The following is a 21,808-nucleotide window of genomic DNA, read 5'->3' as shown; positions in this document are numbered from 1 at the left end:
AAAGAAATAGGCATGTGTTTCTAAATAGAATAGGTTTTCAAAAACTGCAATGGTTCGTTTAATTGTAGAAAATAGTTTTATTTTTTATTTGTAGAAAAAGATATTTTCTAATTTTTTATACAAAAAGTTAAAAGAACAAATAAAGAATAAAAACCATTTTCCACCAGAGAAAAATTCTTAAGGGTTCGTTTGGAATTTTGAGAATGTTGAGGAAATGAAAGAAAATTATAAAAGAATCCAATTTTTTATGTTTGATTGTCAATGAAAGTGAGCAAGAAAATTTTAGAAAAATACCAAATCAATGAATAAAACTTTGATCTTGATATAACCTAAAGCAGACTTTAACCTTAAACTTAACATTAACTTATGTAAGACCAAAAAAATGAAAAGATATCAAAGGATCAATAAAAAGGAGGTAACGTGCATTAAATTAAAGTAACAATTTTGGTAGCAACAATTGACGCTGTCTATAGGGAACTTGGAAGGATTTCTTTCTAAAACTCAATTATGGTTGCGTTAAGCAATTTCAAGTTCGAACCTGTTACTAGGGATCAATTGCCTCGGTTTACTTCCCACCACTAGACAATTTTCTGCAAATTGTGCTTTTAGACCAATTTCTAGCCTTCCAAATGAAGGTGGAAGTCATGTTTAGCATGATCTTACAATAGAAAATAGATCCTGTAGAAGATGACCCAAGAGTTACTCAAGTAGAAATGACACCTAAGGATAAAGTGGTGGTACCACATGCAACAGTCTTGAAAATTTTAAGATCTAACAAAAAATGTAGATGGAGTCAATAGTGTCAGTATCAACGAGCAACAGTTCAAGGAATTTGAAGAAAAACTTAAGAAAATTGATCAACTGGAAAAAATAGTGAAAGAAGTTTGCAGCCAACCCTTATTAAGGGAAACCTCAGCTAAATCTTTGGTCTATTTTGCTACCAAGCTGAGCTCTCCAATCCTGCATCTTTCTTTTAGTAATATATACTTTGCAAATTATTTTCATCAGGCATATATAATAGAACTTGTAGAGCCACATAGTTGATGTTGTGATGCATGCATTGCATTAAAAACCACTTAAATCTTTGATGATGAAGCTAAGTCTCAAGCTTCCTCCCTTGATTTAATTTTGGCCCACATGAGTGGCATGCATTGCATTAAAAACCCTAGTTTCCATGATTTTATCCATTCGCACAAGCCCTTTAATTCAATATAAAGAGCTAGCCTCTCTCTTGAAAAACAATATATATGCACATTATTCAAATTTACATGTGAATATACTTAATTCATATTCATATCCCAATAAAAATTATATGAAATGAATGCAAATGCAAATCTCAGATTAAAATATTATAGGTCATAATTCATATTTTTTTCTAAAAAATTATCAGCTATTTGTTTCCATTCGTATCTTCATTATACTCAAGCAAAAACTATATTATGGACTCCCCTTTTAAAGGGATTATGTCAAAGAAATTATTTCCCTCATTTGTTAAAATTGGATCAAATTAATCACAAGCTCAAGTTAGCCAAGACTGTTCGTTTTCACCGTGTTAGGCCAAGCTTTGAGACGAGTCAAACTAGTTTTTCTCCTTAAGGCTATGGGAATTGCCTAACGGTCAACATGAGCACAACTTATATGTCAAGACTATGAGCATTGCCTATATGTCAATATGAGATTTGCTCATCTCTATAACCTATGGGCATCGCCCATTTATCAATATGAGCTCTACTGATCTGTGAGGCTTATGTGCATCTTCCATTTATCAATATGAGCTCTACTGATTTGTGAGGCTTATTTGCACCATCCATATGTCAATATGAGCTTTGCTTATTTGTCAAACCTATGGTCATCATCCATTTGCTATGAGCTCTACTCATTTGTCAAGCATATGGGCATTACTCATATGCCAATATGAGCTTTACTCACTTGTTTGGCACATAGGCATTGCTCATTTGTCATTATGAGCTGTACTCATTTGTCAATATGAGCTCTACTAATATTTTAAGCATATGGGCATTGTCCATCTATTAATACAAGCTCTGCTCACCTGTCAAGCCTATGGGCATCGTTCGTCTGTTAATATAAGCATTTCTCTATTCTTTCTAAATTCCATCATCGGTTGATATACTTTTATGCTTAAGTCATCAATTCTCCCATGTCAACTAAGGGATTCTTCCTCAATGACATAAGGAATTCTATTGGATGAAGTTCTGTTGGTAATGTTGTCATAGTTACTCCATGATCTAAATTCCTTATCTCTATGGTTGTATTGGTAAATTGACGCATAAACTTCTTCAATGACTATTTCTCTCCTTGAACCAAACTTATGAGATGTGTAGAGGTCTTGGAAATCTTTCAACTGCTAATAAAATGTCCAATGAAGAGTTGTTCCACATCTAAAAAAGCTCTTATTGACCATGGTTCTAATGCTTAATACCAAGATCTTGTATGCCTTTTCAATGTGAGTAACGACACCTCCATCAACTCTTACGTAAAAAAGAGGATCCATGAACTTAATAGATTGATGTTGAGGGATAGATTGCTCACGACCCTCCCTCATCAATTTCTCTAACTGATCAATCTTCTTAAACTTCTCCTCGAACACTAAGGAGCAACACTCATTGATATCTACATTATTAGCATCCTCAAGGCTTAATGTTTTTTTTTTTTTTTACCCACACTAAAGTCTTTGGAGTTTGTTCCTATTGTACTAGGGCTTGAATTTCTTTTTCCTTTGGTGGCATATATAGAGGAGATCTTACTTATTTTTGTATTAGTGGTTGCAAAATTTCACTAAGCATTTTTTTATTCCTTTTAGAAAAGACAAAAACTACTCTATGGGAGCCATTCCTTCCTATGATACACTGGGAGGCTACAACGATTGAACTGAGAAAGGATAATGATTCCCATCTAGATAACTAGAGCTAGAGTTAATTGAAGTTGCAATGATGTTATTTCAACAATACTTCATCTTCCCCATAAACGACATCAAACTATTGCTGTTAAAATTTATTGACCTCGATCACGACCTTAGTACCCTAAAAAGAGAGCAAGAACTTAGAAGACTTAAGGTGTATTCTGGGGAGCCCTCTAATGCTTAAGTTAGGAATAGGAGTAAGGAAAAGAAGGATAATAGTAGAAAAGTTGTGTGTGTTTTACCTTCACCTTGAATAGTAGGAACCCTTTTTATCATTCAATACTAAGCGTTCTTAATGTTTAAGGAGTAAAACTCAATTTTCCCCCTTTACTCAGTAATTATAAGCTTTGTATTGTTTTTATTTCAAATCACCATTGGAATAATTTTTTATTTTTAATAATATTTATCATAAGAAACACAATGAAAAATAAATTTCTTTTTTATTTTCTTTTCTTTTCCTTTCCTTTCCTCTGCCTAAACAAAATTTTTGATTCAAACGGACCCCAAATGTCACATAGAATTTTTTTTTAAAAAAATTGTCATAAAAAATTCATAACTCAAAATGCCAAAAATTCTTAAGCATATTAACTTTGAAATTTCAAATTTATATAGAAAATTTTAAATATATATTTTATTATTTTATAAATTTCTTATAAAATTCTTGCAAAAATTGACAAAAATAATTTCGTTTCTTTAGTCATTTGAAAATTAAAAAACAAAAATAGAAACTGCAGGCCCTCAAAAAGTACCCAAATCAAACCAAAGGTATCCTTATAATTGGAGATCAGCGGGAAATGGGATTAGTAGGGGAAAAAAATGTATATCCAAAGCCAGTAACGCGGAGGATTAAAAAGTAATTTCATAATCTAGTGGTTGAGTGAAGGAGACATCCTTGACCAGACCATACGCGGCGAAGTAAAGAAATGCTCCGCTGTCGTACCCAAAGAAAGTACTGTGTCTTTGAAAAGTTGGCGCATCACCGTCACACTAAGATCATCACATGATACAGACACTCCGGTCGACCATGGCTCATTAGTGGCCCGTGGGATGGGTCCCATATGTGACGTCACCTAGTGATCAACATCACCAGGGTGCATGATCCAACGACTGTTGAAGCGTCTCGCCCAAGCTGTCACCCGCTCGCACTGAACGCGTGGATCCAAGGCCTGTTGGGTCCACCCATTTTAAAGTCCGCTTGCCAATAAAATGAAATTTTATTATTTTTTATTAGAATCTACAAAAATTTCAACCTAACGGATATTAAAATTCACTCTTGATTATTAATTTTTTTCATAAAAATATTTATATATTTCTAACTTTTTTTTTTCTTATAAAAATAATGGTCGAAATTGTTATAATTTGATATAATTTTAATGTAATTATTGAAATGAATAAAATTGTAGTAGTTCAATATGTATATAAACTAAATTGTAACAACCGTATGACATAATCATTGTATTGTGGCTAACACTTGGAATAATCTTAGGAATCTAGGATGTATTTCTTTAACAAGATTGGGCTTCACACATTTGGGCTAGGCTAAACATAATTGAATTAGATTAATTATGATTACTATTTTGCCTTGCGTTAATTTACTACTTGTAATGAATAAAGATAAAGATATAAATATAATTTTTTTATATATTTAGAAAATTCTTAATTTTTTCTATTTAACTTTAGTTTATGTGCACAGCCTAAGAACTCTCTCTTAGTCTATTAAATTCTTTATTTTGGTTGAACCAAATGCATGGTATGAACTATTTAGTCAAGTTCATTAAAGATATATTTCTGACAGTTAGTTTCCATAAGAATTTATGGCTTTTTGGTATGTGTGTGTGTGTGAGTGAGAGAGAGAGAGATTATTATATTTAAGTTCCCTAAACTAAGGTTACTACATAAATTATAGTGACTGAATTTTTTTTTTTTATTTTTATCGTGAGGACTCCAGCCATCGACGAGCCACTCTTTAGACCCCTGATGCGACACCAACCTCACAGGTTGGCGGCCTTCGCCCCTGATTCCCCGATCAGGTTAATCGGATGCGGTCACGAGTTCAAATTAGCTGGTTGGACGTTTTGGTCAATCTAGCCAAGGGACACATGCGGCGACATCCACTGTGAATAATTTCGCTTGCATGCCACCAATGCATCAATCATGGCTCAAACCACAATTTTCTCCCTCTTATATGCCAGATGAAATCCACCGAGCCAATGCCCTGGGGGCGACTATGAAATTTTTAACTAATATAGGAAAAATGCAATGTTGAAAGTTTAATGGAAATTATTAGAAACATTAAGAGCTTGTTTAGATTAAGGCCTTTATAGGGAAAAGGAAAGGAAAATAAGAAGGAAATTCATTTTCCACTATATTTTCCCTAAATATCAAATACTTCTAAAAATAAAAATATGTCTTAATGTCAAAAATGTTGATTTGACCTTCAACGAGCTTTCCGATCCTAATCACCTGAAAAGGATGAAAACAAATACACCTTGGAGGACCTAGGGTTTACTCTGGGGGATTTCTCTGATACCTAAGTAAGGAAGTACTTTAGAGAGGTTGTAAGCAATAGTGAAATTGAGTTAGAATGAGATATCTTAGCCTCTCCGTAGTACCTCTTTTATACTGGCCAGGTTTAACCTTGGTAGATTTGTCATTTATAGTGCTTGGCATGGATCACTTTGATCATTATAGCGCGGGTGTGGATCACTCCGATCAATATATGGTTGGCGTCAATGGCTCTGGTCGAGCAATTGACTTGGTAGGTGATTTTCTCCATTAATGTTGGGCACATACCTTCTCTTTAGGGTAGGTGATATATTTGGGGTATATCAGTTCCCTCCCTTAGTTTCGAAGTTTTGAACCATGTTCCCAAAGTTCGAAAGTTGTTCCTATTGGGTTTTTGTGGAGCTTAGTTGTGTTTAATTTGGGTGATGAATCGATCCAAAGTAATCATGCATGGTTTCTTAATAAGAGATTTATTATTCAGGCCTAGTTATTTTCTTATGCACAGCTTGCCAAGCCAAACTTTGGGATGTTGGCTAATCTGAGTCGAAGTTGAGGTGAGCACAGCTTTGCTGAGCCGATCTTGCTACGCTTCTAGCTTTGCTGAGTTGAGGTTGAGGCGAGCACAACTTTGTCGAGCCGATCTTGCTGCGCTCCTAGCTTTGCCTTGCCAAACACAAGGGAGGTTGGCTGGGGGCCTTTTTGCCGAGCTGTCCCTCGTGGGCAATTCTTGCAGAGTTGCTCTTCTAGTGGCATTCTTGCCGAGCTACTCTTCTAGGGGCATTCTTGCCGAGCTATCCCTCGTGGGGAATTCTTCCAAGTTGCCGAGCTGCTATTCTAGTGGCCTTTTTTTCGAGCTATCCCTCACGGGGAATTCTTCAGAGCTACCAAGATGCTCTTCTAGAGGCATTTTTTTCGAGCTGTCCCTTATGGGGAATTCTTTCGAGCTGTCGAACAACTTTTCTAATGGCATTTTTACCGAGCTGCCCTTAGAGGGGCATTCTTACCGAACATACCCTTCGTGGGGCATTCTTTCTGACCTACCCTTCGTGGGGCTTTCTTGCCAAGCAGCCTTTCATGGGAAATTCTTGCCGAACAACTCTTTTGACCTCACGAGTGTTGCTCATCAATTGGGCCGATTTTTCCTAATGAGTTGTGCTAATTTGTTGGGCAGTCTTCTAGCCTCATGAGCATTACTCGTCAATTGGGCCGATTTTGCCTAATAAGCTATGCTCATTTGTTGGGTAGTCATCTGGCCTCACGAGCGTTGCTCATGAGTTGTGTCGATTTTGCCTAATGAGATGTGCTCATTTGTTGGGCAATCTGCTGGCCTCACAAGTGTTGCTCATCAGTTGTGTCGATTTTTCCTAATGAGATGTGCTCATTTGTTGGGCAGTCTTCTGGCCTCACGAGCATTGCTTGTCAGTTGGGCTAATTTTGCCTAATGAGCTGTGCTCATTTGTTGGGCAGTCTTCTAGCCTCACGAGCGCTGCTTGTCAATTGGACCGTTTTTCTTTTACCTAATAAGTCGTGCTCATCTTTTGGGTTGAAATTGAGTAGCGTGATAGAAAATGCACTTATAGATATGTACGCAAAGTTTGATAATTTAATAGAGGCACACAAAATGTTTAAAGATATTACTGACAGAGGTGTAATTTTATGAAACAATCTCCTTTCTTGTCGTGCTAGATTGGGTCAGAGCCCTCTAGGGCATTGGTTCGCAAAACGTTTAGGGGAGTGTAGGACTAGAATTTACTTGTATGTCCTAACCCTCCAGGGCTGCTTTGTAGCTTACTACTCTCTTGCTTCTTCCCTATTTTGGAGGCCTCCCCTGTATCCCTCGAGCTCTTTCTTTTCAAGTCAACTCGGTCTCTTCTTGTGTCCATTACTTCTTCTAGACTGATATACTTCTGTACCCATGCCATTAGTTCCCCCATGTCGGCTGGAGGACTTTTTCCCAGGGAGTAGAAGAAGTCCCTAGGTTGGATGTGACAACCCGAATAAAATGAAATTTGAATAATTAAGAGGGAGAGAAATAGAAACAAAAACAGAAACAGAAACAGAAAGAGGCCGTAGACTTTGTTGACGAATGCTCCGCGTTCGTCGACAACATTGCATTTAGGGGATAAAAATGATTTCAAGGGATTGCCTAAGTTCGTCGATGAATATAGGGGTTCGTCGAAGAGTGCAGAAGAAAATTCGTCGACGAATATAGGGCCTTATCAACGAGAAAATACCAAGAGGGGTTCAGAGGCAGCCTAAATTTCATCGACGAATACAGGGTCTCATCGACGAATTTAATGAAGGACTCGTCGACAAGGTGACGTGTCTCATCGACGAACTTGGCCCTATATATATATATATATATATATATATATATATATGTAAAAATCTGATTTTTATTTCATTTTCAAGCTTCCTCTCCACTCTCTTTCTCTCTCTTCAATTTTGGCCTCGCCAGTCGCCGAATCGAAGATTTGAGGCTACCACGACGCTCCCAGCGAAGTTCTCTACGAGTTTGCCGGAGCGGATCGTTGGGAAAACGAAGTTGGAAATCATCCCTGGGTTGAGGTAAGACTTTTTAAACCAAATTAGACTTTATGGTAGTTATAGAAATTGATGTACGCATGAAAATACTGATGTTTAATACTATGAGTTTTGAGTTTCGGGGTATTGATCAGGAAATCATACGGGGGTTAGCCTAGGATATTTTGGGGGCTTTCTCAGTAGCCAGGTAAGTAAATAAACTAAAACAGTTATTTTCCACGCAAGTTATTATTAATTATGAGCACATTTATTTTCAGAAAAACATATTCTATATTTGTTTATCATGATATGAATGATTTTACGAGTAAAGCATATTTTCAGGTATTTTGAAAAGACGAGTTATGCTATATTGAGTTTGATGAATATATGATAAATGAGTTATTTTCAAAATGTAATACCTGAAACGATTTCGGCACGAGGCCGTATTTTATGTTATTGGCACAAGGCCGTATTTTATGTTATTAGCACGAGGCCATATTTTATGTTATCGGCACGAGGCCGTATTTTATGTTATCGGCGCGAGGTCATATTTTATGTTATCGGCACGAGGCCGTATTTATGTTATTGGTGCAAGGCCACGTATTTATGTTTTTGGCACGAGGTCGTACTTATGAAATTATGAACGATGCTATATTACCATGTACTATGTGTTATTAGAATCCGGATGTTAGTTTAGTTCAGTTCAGGAGTTCGGTACCGTAGCTATATGTAGATCAGATATCTACATTCAGATTAGTGCTAACCATCCCACGAGGGGATGGGAGATGGATAGTCGATGTGGCTTTCAGTAGAGTGTGGACGTCCACCTGGCAGTCCGGACCAGGGTGCGGCGGGCCCATCATACTTACAGACATATTGACTCGATAGTGGTTGGCCAGCCATTGTCGGGTCCTGCCTTCGGGCTACACAACCCGTCATGGGGGGTAATACATGACAATGTTAGCTATTCATCCTGGGTATATTTTCAGTACTATTCAGTTATAACAGATGTTTTATATATGATATGACTTATTAGAAGATATGAAAGCATGTGAATATTCAGTATGATATGATGAACTTTTATGAAGATATGAGATGCACTGTATATGTATAAATGCTTTAAATGTTTATATTGTCACACAACTATATTTAGTTTATTTTCCCTTACTGAGAAGTGTCTCACCCCCAAACTTATTAATTTTTCAGGAGCCCCTGAGAGACCAGCAGGTCAAGGCTGCCGTTGAGTTAGTGAGATTACCCTGTGAGGAGGGTAAGATTTTATAATAGGGTCTGTGTTATTTTGTGTTTGACCCTAGAGATATTTTGATATATAAGAGGATGTATAGAAGTACAGTTTCATAATGTTATAGAAAGCTCTGGTATTATGCTTTATGGATGGATGTTTGGATTTTATGTTTACTGCTGCGTAGAATTCCGATGTGTTTGACAGGTGTCCCCGCTACCCATGGGTTCGGGTTGACCATTTATTCATTATATTACATTTTATGTTAAAGAAAATTAGGGTCACTACATTGGAGGGCCATGGTTAGGGCTGTCAATACTACCCCATGATCCAAGTTGCGAACCTCTAAGGTAGCAGCGACAAAGCGATGCATGAGTTTTTTCAACGTTTCCCTTTCTTCTTGGATCAGGTTAAATAGATGAGCTGAGGTCTTTGCCATCCTACGACAGTTGATGAAGTGTCTGACAAATTGTTGTTCCATCTGAGAGAAGGATTTGATGGATCCGTGTTTCAGGGTTCGATACCATGTTTTGACATTCCCTTTAAGGGTGGCGGCAAACACACGACACATGATAGCATCTGGTGTGCCTTGCAGCTGCATTAAAACCTTAAAGCTATCTAGGTGATCAACCAGGTTGTTCAAACCTTTATACCTTTCTAAGGTAGGCATTTTGAACTTACTTGGCAACGAGACCTCCATCACTTCTTTAATGAAGGGTGGATCTGAAGACTTCAACGAGGTCTCTTTGCAAAACGGGTTGGAATGAGCCTCCTTCATCATCTTTTCTATTTGGTCTGTGATGCCCCAATTTTCATACCATTTTTTTTTTCTTTTTCAAAGTCAACAATAATCAATCAACTGCCATATCAACATAACCTGGCCCAAAAAGGGTACCGGGTAATCAATTTATCTCATACAAACCAACCTAATAGCGGAAGTCAATATTTACAAACCATACAGAATACAAATAACCAGAGTACTAACCATCTATATATATATATATACAAGTGTAAACAAATTCCCAAATAAACAAAAAAGTCTAGGGGAATCATATATCCCTAACTCATAACACTCACCCTATCTATCAGGGTACCAGCTCCATTTTATCTCGGAGCTCTATTTACTCATCTGTCATTGTTTCCTAAATGTTTAGATATTTGGGTGAGACACCTCTTAGTAATACGGAATAAATTATTTACAGTGTAAGACAGTATGAGTTTAGTTATATCATAATATACTCATTTAAGTGATTACATCATCTGAGAAAATATATCGATATGTACTCATAATCATATAGATATAAAATCTAATCTCATAACCTATGTGACCATTTATTATACTTACATATATACAACCAATATTTATCAACGAAAGTTCCCGAGGATAGGGGAGATTACACGCCCATACATGCAGTGCCCATCTACTCTGATATCATTTGTAACCTTTCTCGATTAACTCGGGTGTGACTACAACTGATACTTATCAAGACATTCACCTTACTCAGTAAGCCCTCAGGCGGAGAGTTTTATTTCGCCCTAATTATTTATGCAATTAAACTCACACTCTTTCATTTTTCATTTTCATTTCACAAACTAGCTCATGAGTGTCCACTAGTAACAAATACACATCCTGTCTGTAACTCATAGCAGCCCTGAGGATATTCACATCATCATGCTTCCCCCCATGACTGGGTTGTGCAGTCCAAAGGTTGGATCTAACCGCGGTTGGCCTACTCGGTTAGATCAAAACACAATAACTACCTATCTGTAGTACGATTGGCTTGCCCACTCCTGGCCCAGACGCCAGGTGGCAAAACTACCTTTCTCACTAGTTCAATCAACTGCCACGACACACTCTCCATGAGACCGTGTGGTTGCACTAACACCTCGCTAGCAATGGTACCATGCTCTCAATCAACAATAGTCCATTAGGGTTCTCATTTCCACATTACCATATTCAAATTTCAATACTCATAATCCAGTATTCACAATTCAATATTCACATTCCAGTATTGTTGGAATTGGTGTATTCCCAAAAGGGGGGGGGGTGAATTGGAAATTTAAAACTTTTGCTTAGGTCAATTCATATTCCTCAACTAGTATTGCACAAACGCAGGGTCTTTCTATTTAATCGTAAACTCAATCAAATATTAAAACTGTTGGAAGTCCTAACTTGGAGTATATAGTCTAGAGGGGAGGTGAATAGACTCTTTTCGCGGAGTATGTATTTTTCTACAAAATAAAAACTCTTGACAAGATACAAGAAATTATATCGTAATATAAATATAAATCATGCACAAGATATAAAATAAAAAGTGTAAGGGAGAGAAAAAACAACACTGATATTTTTACGTGGTTCGGCACCAAGCCTATGTCCACGCCTTAGCACCAAGCCAAAGATTCTACAATCCACTATAATCGCTCCTTCCACAGCGAAGCAAGCCTTACAAACTTGGGAACAAATCCCTACCGCTCACAAAGAGCCTTTACCAATTCGGTTCACAAAGAACCTTACAACTTGGTTCACAAAGAACCTTTCATGAGAAGATGGAAGATTACAAAGAATGCTCCTTACAATGAGCAAATATGATTTACAACTCAAACCTCACACTATTCTCTCAAGAATTGAATTAAACACAATAAGTGAGCAAGAGAGAATGAGCACATGTAATGAAGAACTAATATGCAATGTACTAGGTTTTGTATAAAATGATGTTTTTTACTAACAATGATCAAAGACCTTCAAAACCTTGTTAATACAAGTATAATAGCTTGTATTTATATCCCAAGAACCTTAGGAGCCGTTAACTAGCCGTTGGGGGGAAGAAAAAATATTTTATTTTACAAACTAGCCGTTTTCCGCCCGTTGGAGCGTTCTGCCTAGAATTCATCGATGAAATCTGAATTTCGTTGATGAGGTCCTTGAATCAGAAAAATTCACCAAAATGAAAGTTGTGGAATTTTGTCTTAGATTTTCAGGGACACCAAGATTGTCCCATTTGGACTTTTATATGAAAAGTTATGCTCAAAATACCGTAAGGTATTCAGGACTCAAGACTGCACTACGGCAGTGACGATTACTTTGTTTTTCCTTGTCAAAAAGTGTTTTAATGACTCAAATCATTCTTGGACAAAATTATATGAAATATATTAAGTCTAATGAAGATTAAAACTTATCCAAATGAGTTTCCTTTTGAATATAAGATATTTTAATTAATAAAACACGTTTGAAAACCCATTTTGATATCTTATATGCTTAGTATGTCCTTTTGTAAATATACTCGACTTTCTTTGAACCTTTAGGACATTAAACTTGTTTTAACATAATCGGGACTAAGTATAAAATGTTCTTAAAACTAGGATGTTAAAAACTTGTCCCTTTGAAAACATATTTGAGTTTTAGGATTCATTTGACAAACTCTTGTTTTAACTTAGAAAGCTATGAAATGTGAGTTTGTATTTATGTCTTTAGTGCAATCTTATAAACTCATGTGTCCTAATATGCTTATGCAATGGCTCAACTCTTACTCAGAAAATCATGTAAGACACACACCGCAAGAGTTATAATACGCACTCACTCACACAACCCTTATTACAATTAATTTATACACAATAAAAACTTCGGGATGTGCTTTGGTGCTTCTAAGTCAGTGTCCTTCCGATCTTTTCTATTTGATGTCTACTAGGTCCGATCTTTGCTTCTGATTTGGTACCTCTGTGTATCTGACACTATGTACTTATACTAGATAAGATCTGCAAGGATGGAAAATACTAGAAACAACAACTAGGTTAATATCATCAAAACATATAAACCAAGGTAGTGTAGCTGACAGGGCTAACAAAAACAATTAAACACAAACATTCAAGTGCTGAAATTTAAATGCGGAAATTAAAAGTAGACACAAGAAATGTTATTGGGGTTCAGCCAATACTGCCTACATCCCCGCTTCAAGCTCACAAGTAAGAGGATTCATTGTTAGAATAATGAAAGAACTAAATCTTGCAACCATTCTATCAAATAAAAAATACTAACTTTAAGCATAAACCCAAACAAGAATAAATGCTAACTAAATAAAAACACTAACTTTAATAATAAAAATACCTAAGAACAATTTAAATTCTAATAAAGATTCCAAATAAGAGAAACAAATTGAAATTTTTTATATAATAAATAATAACCCAAACAAATATCTAAGATTCCATGCAAGACTTTAAGAACAATCTAAACTAAATAATTCAAAATAACCCAATCGAAACAAAATCCAACCACAACTTTTTATTAAATAAATACACTAAAGAAAGAGAGTAGAAGACAGAAAGATTCAACTTAAAACTAATTGACAATATTTAAATAACAAGGAAATTGAACTAATGTTTTAATAATTAAAATAAATCCAACAAGTGTTTAAGATTCAAATAAAAAAAACAATATAGAGAGAGAACCGCAGCACATCCTGCCTTTACGCCCCCTGCTATGTTGCCTCGTACCCGTAGCCTGCTACCCCCAAAAATGTCAAGAAATGAAACTAATAAATCCCCCCCCCCCTTTTTTACAATTCACCCCCAGCTTTTGTTGACCTTTCAACAGCAATTAAAAAACAAAACACAGGCCAGTGCATTGTTGAAGGAAACGGACCCGGCTGCATGGCTGGGTCAAATTAACTTATTTTATTATTATTTTTTTTCTTCTTTCTTCCTTTTGTTAACTCATAATTGGTTTTGAACTTTTAAGATCGATGTTGACCTAGTAAACGTTCGTTTCTCTCAAAACTCAAAACATAAAGTTGTAGAACTTTTTCTCAACTTTCCTTAGAATTTTAAATTGTCTCAATCAGAGCTCGGACGAGAAAGTTATGCCTAGATTATGGAGTAATGCCAAAACAATCCATAAAAACAGTGTATGGTAAATTTACGTTTGATTTCAACCTTGATGCAGCTAGTATTTCTCAAAATGCAAAACATGAAAATTGTAGAGAGTTTTCTTATCTTTCCACAACATCTTGAATCATCAGAATCGGAGGTTGGATGAGAGAGTTATGCACAGATTACGAAGTACCGTTGGTTTTTAGCTTCCAATAGTTGCCCTACAATAAAAAATACCAAAAATTCATAAATTACTCAATAAAATCAAAATATTATAAATAGGACACAATTTTAAAATATTGAGAGTAACTAGACATTTAATTAAAAATATAATTTGTAATGCATGAATTAAAACACTTAATTACGTAATTTAAGCGCGTAATTAGTATGATTGATGTTGACTATGTGTGAGTATATGTATGGGAATTAAAATGCATTAATGATTATGGTGAGGTAAGACTCTATGCCCGAGGGCTTGCTGAGTAAGGTGAGTACCCTGATAAGTATCAGTTGTAGCCACACCCAAATTAAAAGGGTAAAGTTACAAACGGTATCAAAGCAAAGGGGCGTTACGTGTTATGGTCTTATAGTCTCCTCAATCCTCGGGAACTCTCGCTTATAAATGATTATGTATATGTGAGTACAGTCTGCATGTATCTTTTTAGTTGTTTTGAATAACAAACGGTTATGTTTTGTATACACTAAAACTCATAATAGCCACTCACTGATAATAATTTATTCCATCCTTACTAAGAAGTGTCTCACCCCAGTGAATTATTAATTTTTTAGGACCTTCTAGCGATCGTGCTTAGTAGGTCCAGGGCAGGGTTAGTTTTTGTAACTGTGAGTGGTTGTGAGAACTAAATATGTAAAGTTATGTTTAATTCCTAGTTATGTAATATGAAGTGAATGGAAACACTTTTTAGATGTATAGTATAAAACTCTGGTATTTTAATTGAGGAAGCACTATTAATTTCGTGGCGTGCATGATGATTATGGTATCAGAGATAGGTGGAAGGAACACATAACCCCGTCGGGCCCCACTCTCGGGTTCGGGGTGTTACATACTATATCCTAATTCTTTGATTTTTGGTCTATCGCTATTGCCTTAGTAACAGTTTTTAAGTTGATAAAACATTTATTATAATCTATCCATCAATTATCGCTCTTTCTGCTTGAGATCATGGAGTAGAACCAATCACACGTAAGTCAATTCTCTTGATTTTGGTTGAAGATCAAGAAAATAAACCTTTATGCATGATATTCATTCAATAGATATTCAAACACCATTTGCTAGTTAATTGCTTAATTATTTTTTGTATCACTTGGCTACAAAAGAAACGTATTTGATTCTCTTTGCTAAACAGTTTCTTAATTGATCAAATTATGGTATAAACAATGACCCCACATCTCTACTTTAAATTGTAAGGGAAGATGAAGAGATATCTCCTTAGATATGTTTGATCAGTCGAGTGTTGAAGACACAATATAGTAACCCTATACCTAATTTAGACCAAGCCATAAAGAGACCTTTCCCCCCTTGATTTGATAGTTTTCCTGATGAACCAGCTTTCATTTAAATTAGGATTGTTTTTCATTGTACAAGCTCCAACACAAGAAATGCCACTAGTATAAATCAACTTAATTATGATCCTTACAATCATTGTGATAATAGATTGGTTATTAATCCTCAAATACATCATATATCTGTAGGTTTGGACTTCTGTTTTTCATTGGTATAATTGGCCAACAATCAAAGGATTCTTATAGTCTTCATAAGTGGCATGCTAGTAGAAGAATGACTCAAATTAGAGAGTAAAGTAGATCCTTGCCCATTGACACCTGCTTACAGAAGGATCATATAGCTGAACTTATATTGATTAGTATTTTGTAATTGATGATTCAATCATTTCCTTGGAACTAGGGAGGACATGAAATTGTCCCTTGTTGATAATTCTATCACGTCATTGAAGAGGCAAGTACATATGACTTTTGCTCCACATTTTTGGCTAACTATTGTCTTGTCACCCAAGTAGGTGTCATTGGGTGACACTACACAACTATCAACGATGTTGTTGGACAACAGGATTGACTGAGCTTGACTAGATAAGGCTCAAATGGATGATCCATCCTTAATACAGTTGGGGAGAGATCCATGTTGTTCCTCCACTTGTTTTAGCTTCATCTCAAGATGATCAAAACTTATCATTATTACTTTGATCATAAATTTGAACACATCATTAAGCATGGGTCACATTGCAATTTCCATCCCTAGGCAAGGCATGATTTATACAATATATCCTTAGATGATTGCAAATTAGTTTGTGGTGCCAACCTTGTGTTCTAATGCTTGACAATGAGATTCACATTGTGTGTGTGTGTGTGTGACAACAACAATTATATGGACATAGAATGAAGCATTGTAAATGAAAAGGACCATATGCATCGATTATAAAAACTCAAATTTTATTAGCTTTACATAATGAATTTTTTTATGCTAATGCTAGTAGAGTAATTTATTCATGATCTCACTGAACTATACATGTATACTAAATCTCGAATCAAGGTTTTGAATTTTTTTTTTATTGACTTCAGAAACTAAATTTCAATTTTAGCTTGAATTTTATATTTAGTGGGGCTAAAAGTGAAAATAACAACAATTCTAATATGCATTATTTGTTTTTGTTTACCAAACACTTACACATGTTATATATATATATGGTAAGGCTGTTATGAGTTAAGTCACTTCTTCTTGTATGAATAAATATTCATAGGATCCATGTGTGCTTTCAGAAATGGATATTGTTGGATTGGAAGTTTAAATTATGCGTTACCTACTTGATAAATTTGTACCCACTCCTATTATGTGAAGTTTAGGCAAAACAACCAATGTTATAGTATTATTTAAAAAAAAAAAAAAAAATTTATAAGTTAGATCTATAATTTTTTAAAGCATCGCAAAGTTAATTGATCTAATTGGAGCGCACTCGATATTGAAAATGTTCCAAGTTTGATTAGTAGATAGAATATAAATTAGGCTTCAATCATAATCCAATCAAGATAGAGACTCTTTTCTAGGGTTGCTTATGTAAGAAGGTCTGACTCTTTTGTCACTTTGTCCATGTATGTTTGTGTTTATGCATGCATGCACATGGTAATGTTTTGTCCAAACTTTCAATGTCACAAAATCCACTAAAATCATTTTTATTATCATCACATAAGGCCCCCAAACATCCCATTCTCCTCCATATTTCTAAGTGATAGAGTGTTTTTTTTTTCTAGCCTAAGAGAACACTTTATTGTAAAGTTCTTGTTGATTCTAGTTCACGTTCAACTTGAATTCTAGTTCAAGTTCAACTAGAATTCTAGTTCTCGTTCAACTTGAACATATGCAGTAGAAGCACACACTCAATCATGAATGAACCAACAACCACTAATGCAAACACTCAATAATGAAATATACTCAAGAAACAATCAAACAACGATAAGAAGAATAAAAAATACAACTAGAACACACAAGATTTACGTGGTTCGACAATAACCGACATCTATAGGAGCAGCAACCTCAGTTTCACTATGATCAATGCCAAAGCTTACAACTTTGAAGCTTACTTGAAGCTTACACCAAGCTTAAACCTTTATAGAGTAACATAATGATGTTTATAGGACCATCTAATTCCTATAGAAAAGTTCAAGTAAAACTAAACTACATCTATAGTTATCCCCTTGAGGAAAAACCTTGAGATAAGCCCAATCTACAAGCCCCGAATTCAAAATGCGTGAATTGCGTTGACAGAAACTGTCGACGATTTGACCAAACCATCGATGGTTTTGGTACTGAGCCAAGGTTCTCCTGCGTATTTCCTAAAACCTCTTCTCATGTAATTGTTCCTCGCTTTACGTAGCTCTCTTCGGTACATGTGATTTGCTCTGAATATGAGCCACATCCCCAACAGTTCGTTTTAGCTCTCTTCAAGTTCCAAATCTTATTCCTTTGAAAGAGTTTGAGTTGTAAGCTTGAGTTGTGGAATCAATCTACTTGGAGATACTAAACCACATATCATTTGTAATTTCTCATCATTGTAAGTATTGTTTGAATCACGTTGATAGGCTCATTTTGTATTCTAGTCCTGAGGAAGGGTTAGGTCTTATAATTGCACTCTTAGCCTAGTTAAAAGGTTAGAAGTTTGATAGTGGAACCTCAACTTGGGTTTGGTCGAGAGAGTGGACGTAGGTACTAATGAAGGAGATTGAACCACTATAAAAGAGTTTGAGCATTTCTCTCCCTACTCTCTTACATTACTTATTATTTGATTGAATTAATTGCTCAATTCTATTTGTGCATATTTCATATATTATCTTAGGTTATTGAAGTAGATAGGGTGAGTTTTTGTGTGAATATAAACTTATTTTAATTTAAACTTCCATAATGTATTCACTAGAATACACATACTAGACTATTACTCACGAAAAGTTTGATAAAAGGAGTAAGTGTCATAAAAATTAGAAAAAGACCTCATTCAACCCCCTCTTGTGTTTCGTAAGGGACCAATGGTATTCACATCTTGCATTGGGGTCATACCATTTTGGGTAAAGAGGTTGCAATGGTACTCTTGGTATTGGGGCAATGAACAGACTTATTATCGGTTTCAAAAATAATTCTGCTTAAGTCATTGGAATGGACTGAATTTCCACCCTTCTTGTCTGCCTTGAAAATATTATTTCTAGAATTTGAACATTTTGCTGCCTGTGAGCCGACAACGAACCCAAAGAAATCATCTGCAGTTAGGCATTCTGAGCCACATTATTTACTGCGGCATCAAATATTATACTATTACTTATTCATCTGGCACTATTTTCTCTATAAGGATGATTTTTTATTACCTCCTCCCTCCTTTTTGCCTACTCCCTTCTTTGTAGCCTCTTGCTTAGTACTAGAGTCTTTTATGGTCACCAAATCTGTAAAACTCTGGGGAGTACTTCCAATAAGATGATTGAAGTATGGGTCCTTTATAGTGTTGACAAATAAAGAGATTGTCTTTTTATCCTCAACTGGAGGATGCACTTGTAATGCTAGTTCCTTCCTTCGATAGGCATACTCTTTGAACGACTCATTCGACTTCTTTTCCATATTTTGTAAAGTCAGTCAGTCTAAAACCATTTCAATTACATGTCTATACTGTGCTATGAAGACATGAGTTAAATCCTTCTAAGTATGATGTTTGTTTCATTTATTTCTTTAATTATCAGACGGTCTGTGTAACACAATATCATATTTGATAACCCTAAAAAATTAGACATGTATTTACTTTCTATTTTAGTGTAAATATGGATAAAGGGAATTATTCATTGAATAATTTTTTTAAAGAGGGAGTAATTGAATGACCCATGTATTACTACATTATGGTAGTATTTGATAATATGAAATTCAAGACTTAAATGTTGTAATCATTTATTTCTCCTTCTATTACAAACATAAATTTAAAGTCTAAAATTAATTAGAAAAAATTCCACAAAATACTAATATAATTTATAATTTAAAATATATATATGAAAATAAGAGTTATCATCACAATAGATTACCACAATTCATTGCTACACTACTTCAAATCAATGCAGGACGTTCATTATTTTAAAAATATATTGAGAAAATTGTTTGCTAAGATTTGAAGTATCAATAACTTGGTGACAACTGATGGTAGTAAAAAAATTAATTTTAAAATTAAAAATTTTGAAAATTTAAATTAGAATATTTAATTGATCCAATCATATATAATTATTTTTAATTGAAAATGTAGAATATGAAGATTATATGTGCGTAAGATATGATATCTTACAAAAATAAACTTGGACTGATTTAGGTATCCCTAATTAATTTTTTTTTAAATTCAAAAAATGATTGAAAATTTAAAACACTTCTAAAATCGATTGAAATTACTTCTGTATAATATTTAATAAACAAATACTAATTAACAGATGCAATAAATAAAATTTAAAATGTCATATTCTAGACATTAATTAAAATACTAAATTTAAATTTAAATAAAATTTGATGCAATCTTAATTCTTTAATTTGGAGAGAAGAAAAATCATCCACAAATGACAACCAAGTCATGGTTGCATAGTAGTAGTTTGTTTTTTATTAGGGTATTTATTTATTTGGTTCAAATTTCCACCGTAGGAAACGAAAAACGTGCCTTGAATGGGACGGAATCAAACTCACCTCCAGCGAGTGAGCGCGGCGGGGTCCACCGCCGGTTGTGTCTACACGCATCATGTTTGTCATGACCTGGGGCTGGGTAAAAGGAAACCCCATTCATCACTTACGTTACTACGTGGGGAAAATGATACGCCGTCTGTGGGAATCGAACCCACGACCACGTGGTTAAAAGCCACGCGCTCTACCGGCTGAGCTAAGACGGCTTGTGCTGGAGGGGAAGACTAAACATATTTGTCATCTTATAGCTTATCCCTTTTGTGTATTTTCTCCTTTTAATTTAACATTTAGTTTAGGCCGAAAGAGTCTCACCACAATAACACTTTATTATTATTATTATTATTATTTTGGATTTTTGGAAAATAAATAAATAAAAGTAATTGAAATATTTTTTTACGTTAAGATTGATTTATAAAATATAAGTCAAATGACACTTACCTCCTTTGAGATTTGATAAAAAGGCAGAAACCACGTCTAAAGTTTCAAAAATCCTAAGGATCCTATGTAAGGTTTGTCAAAAATGACATAGACATGTCCAGAGATTTTAAAAAGAACACAAACCTCTCCTAAAATTTGATAAAAATGACACAGATCTTTCTTAAAAAAAATTATCTTTCTATAAAATATAAGGAGAGTTTGTCCTTGAGATTTTTGAAATCTTAAAAAAGGATCCTGAAATTTTTGAAATTTTAGTGGAGGTTATTGTATCAGAAAATGTTAGTATCTTTTGCCCTAAAATTATAATAAGGTAAAAATAAGAAGAGAGAAACTAAGTTATATATTCAATCCATTTAATTCTTGGAATTCAAATATGTGTTAACCCAATGTTTTTGGTAGGTAAGAATTGAATGAAGTGGAATTGGCCTTTATATTTTTATATTTTCATCATACAATTTTTTTTTCCTTTTACATTTCACTCTTAATTTATTTTATTTTGATGTACCAAATAAGCCTTAAGAGTTATAGGAAATGACAAGTAGATCATTCCCTTTGATCATTTCCTTTATCATAATCATGAGTGTCTATTAGGCCATATGATGTCTTTAACATTAAACACATAATTAAGGATTTAAGGGTGAGCAGTGTCATTTACAACTAAGAAAATTAAATTATTGACACTCTCTCAAATTATTGCCCTTTTAAGATCCGAAGCACCTAAGAATTAATTAGTAATTTTCGGGAGGGTATGTCTAGTATAATGTATATTGGCATAACTGGCAATCACATTCACATTAGCGTGCGAGTCACACGCAAGAATTTCACAAAAAAAAAAAAAATTTAAATAATAATAATCTATATGGTTCAATGGAATCGTCGCTAAATTGTTATTTCTCTAAGTACAATTAATTCATCTACTTATTATTTATTGATTGATCTCTAGACTAATCTTAAAGTTAAGGAACCGGTAGTCTTGACTAGCTTTTATCAAAATTGGGATCAGGAGTACAATTATGTGAGGAGAAGGTATTAACACTCCCCACACACTCGTTTTTACGAACGGTACCTAACTAATCATGAAATATCCCAAATTAACTTA

The 21,808-nt window shown here is 34.7% G+C and overlaps 1 non-coding gene across 1 annotated transcript; it reads right to left on the bottom strand.

The window, feature by feature from the left end:
• Positions 1-20,404: 20,404 nt before the first annotated feature.
• TRNAK-UUU (transfer RNA lysine (anticodon UUU)) lies at positions 20,405-20,477 on the bottom strand. Its single transcript has one exon. It is a non-coding gene; the product is annotated as a tRNA-Lys (tRNA).
• Positions 20,478-21,808: the final 1,331 nt, after the last annotated feature.

The sequence above is a fragment of the Malania oleifera genome, chromosome 6, assembly GCF_029873635.1.
Source record: "Malania oleifera isolate guangnan ecotype guangnan chromosome 6, ASM2987363v1, whole genome shotgun sequence".
Classification (NCBI taxonomy): domain Eukaryota; kingdom Viridiplantae; phylum Streptophyta; class Magnoliopsida; order Santalales; family Ximeniaceae; genus Malania; species Malania oleifera.
The sequence above is the reverse complement of the archived record's forward strand: the minus strand, read 5'-3'. Positions and strand labels throughout refer to the sequence as shown.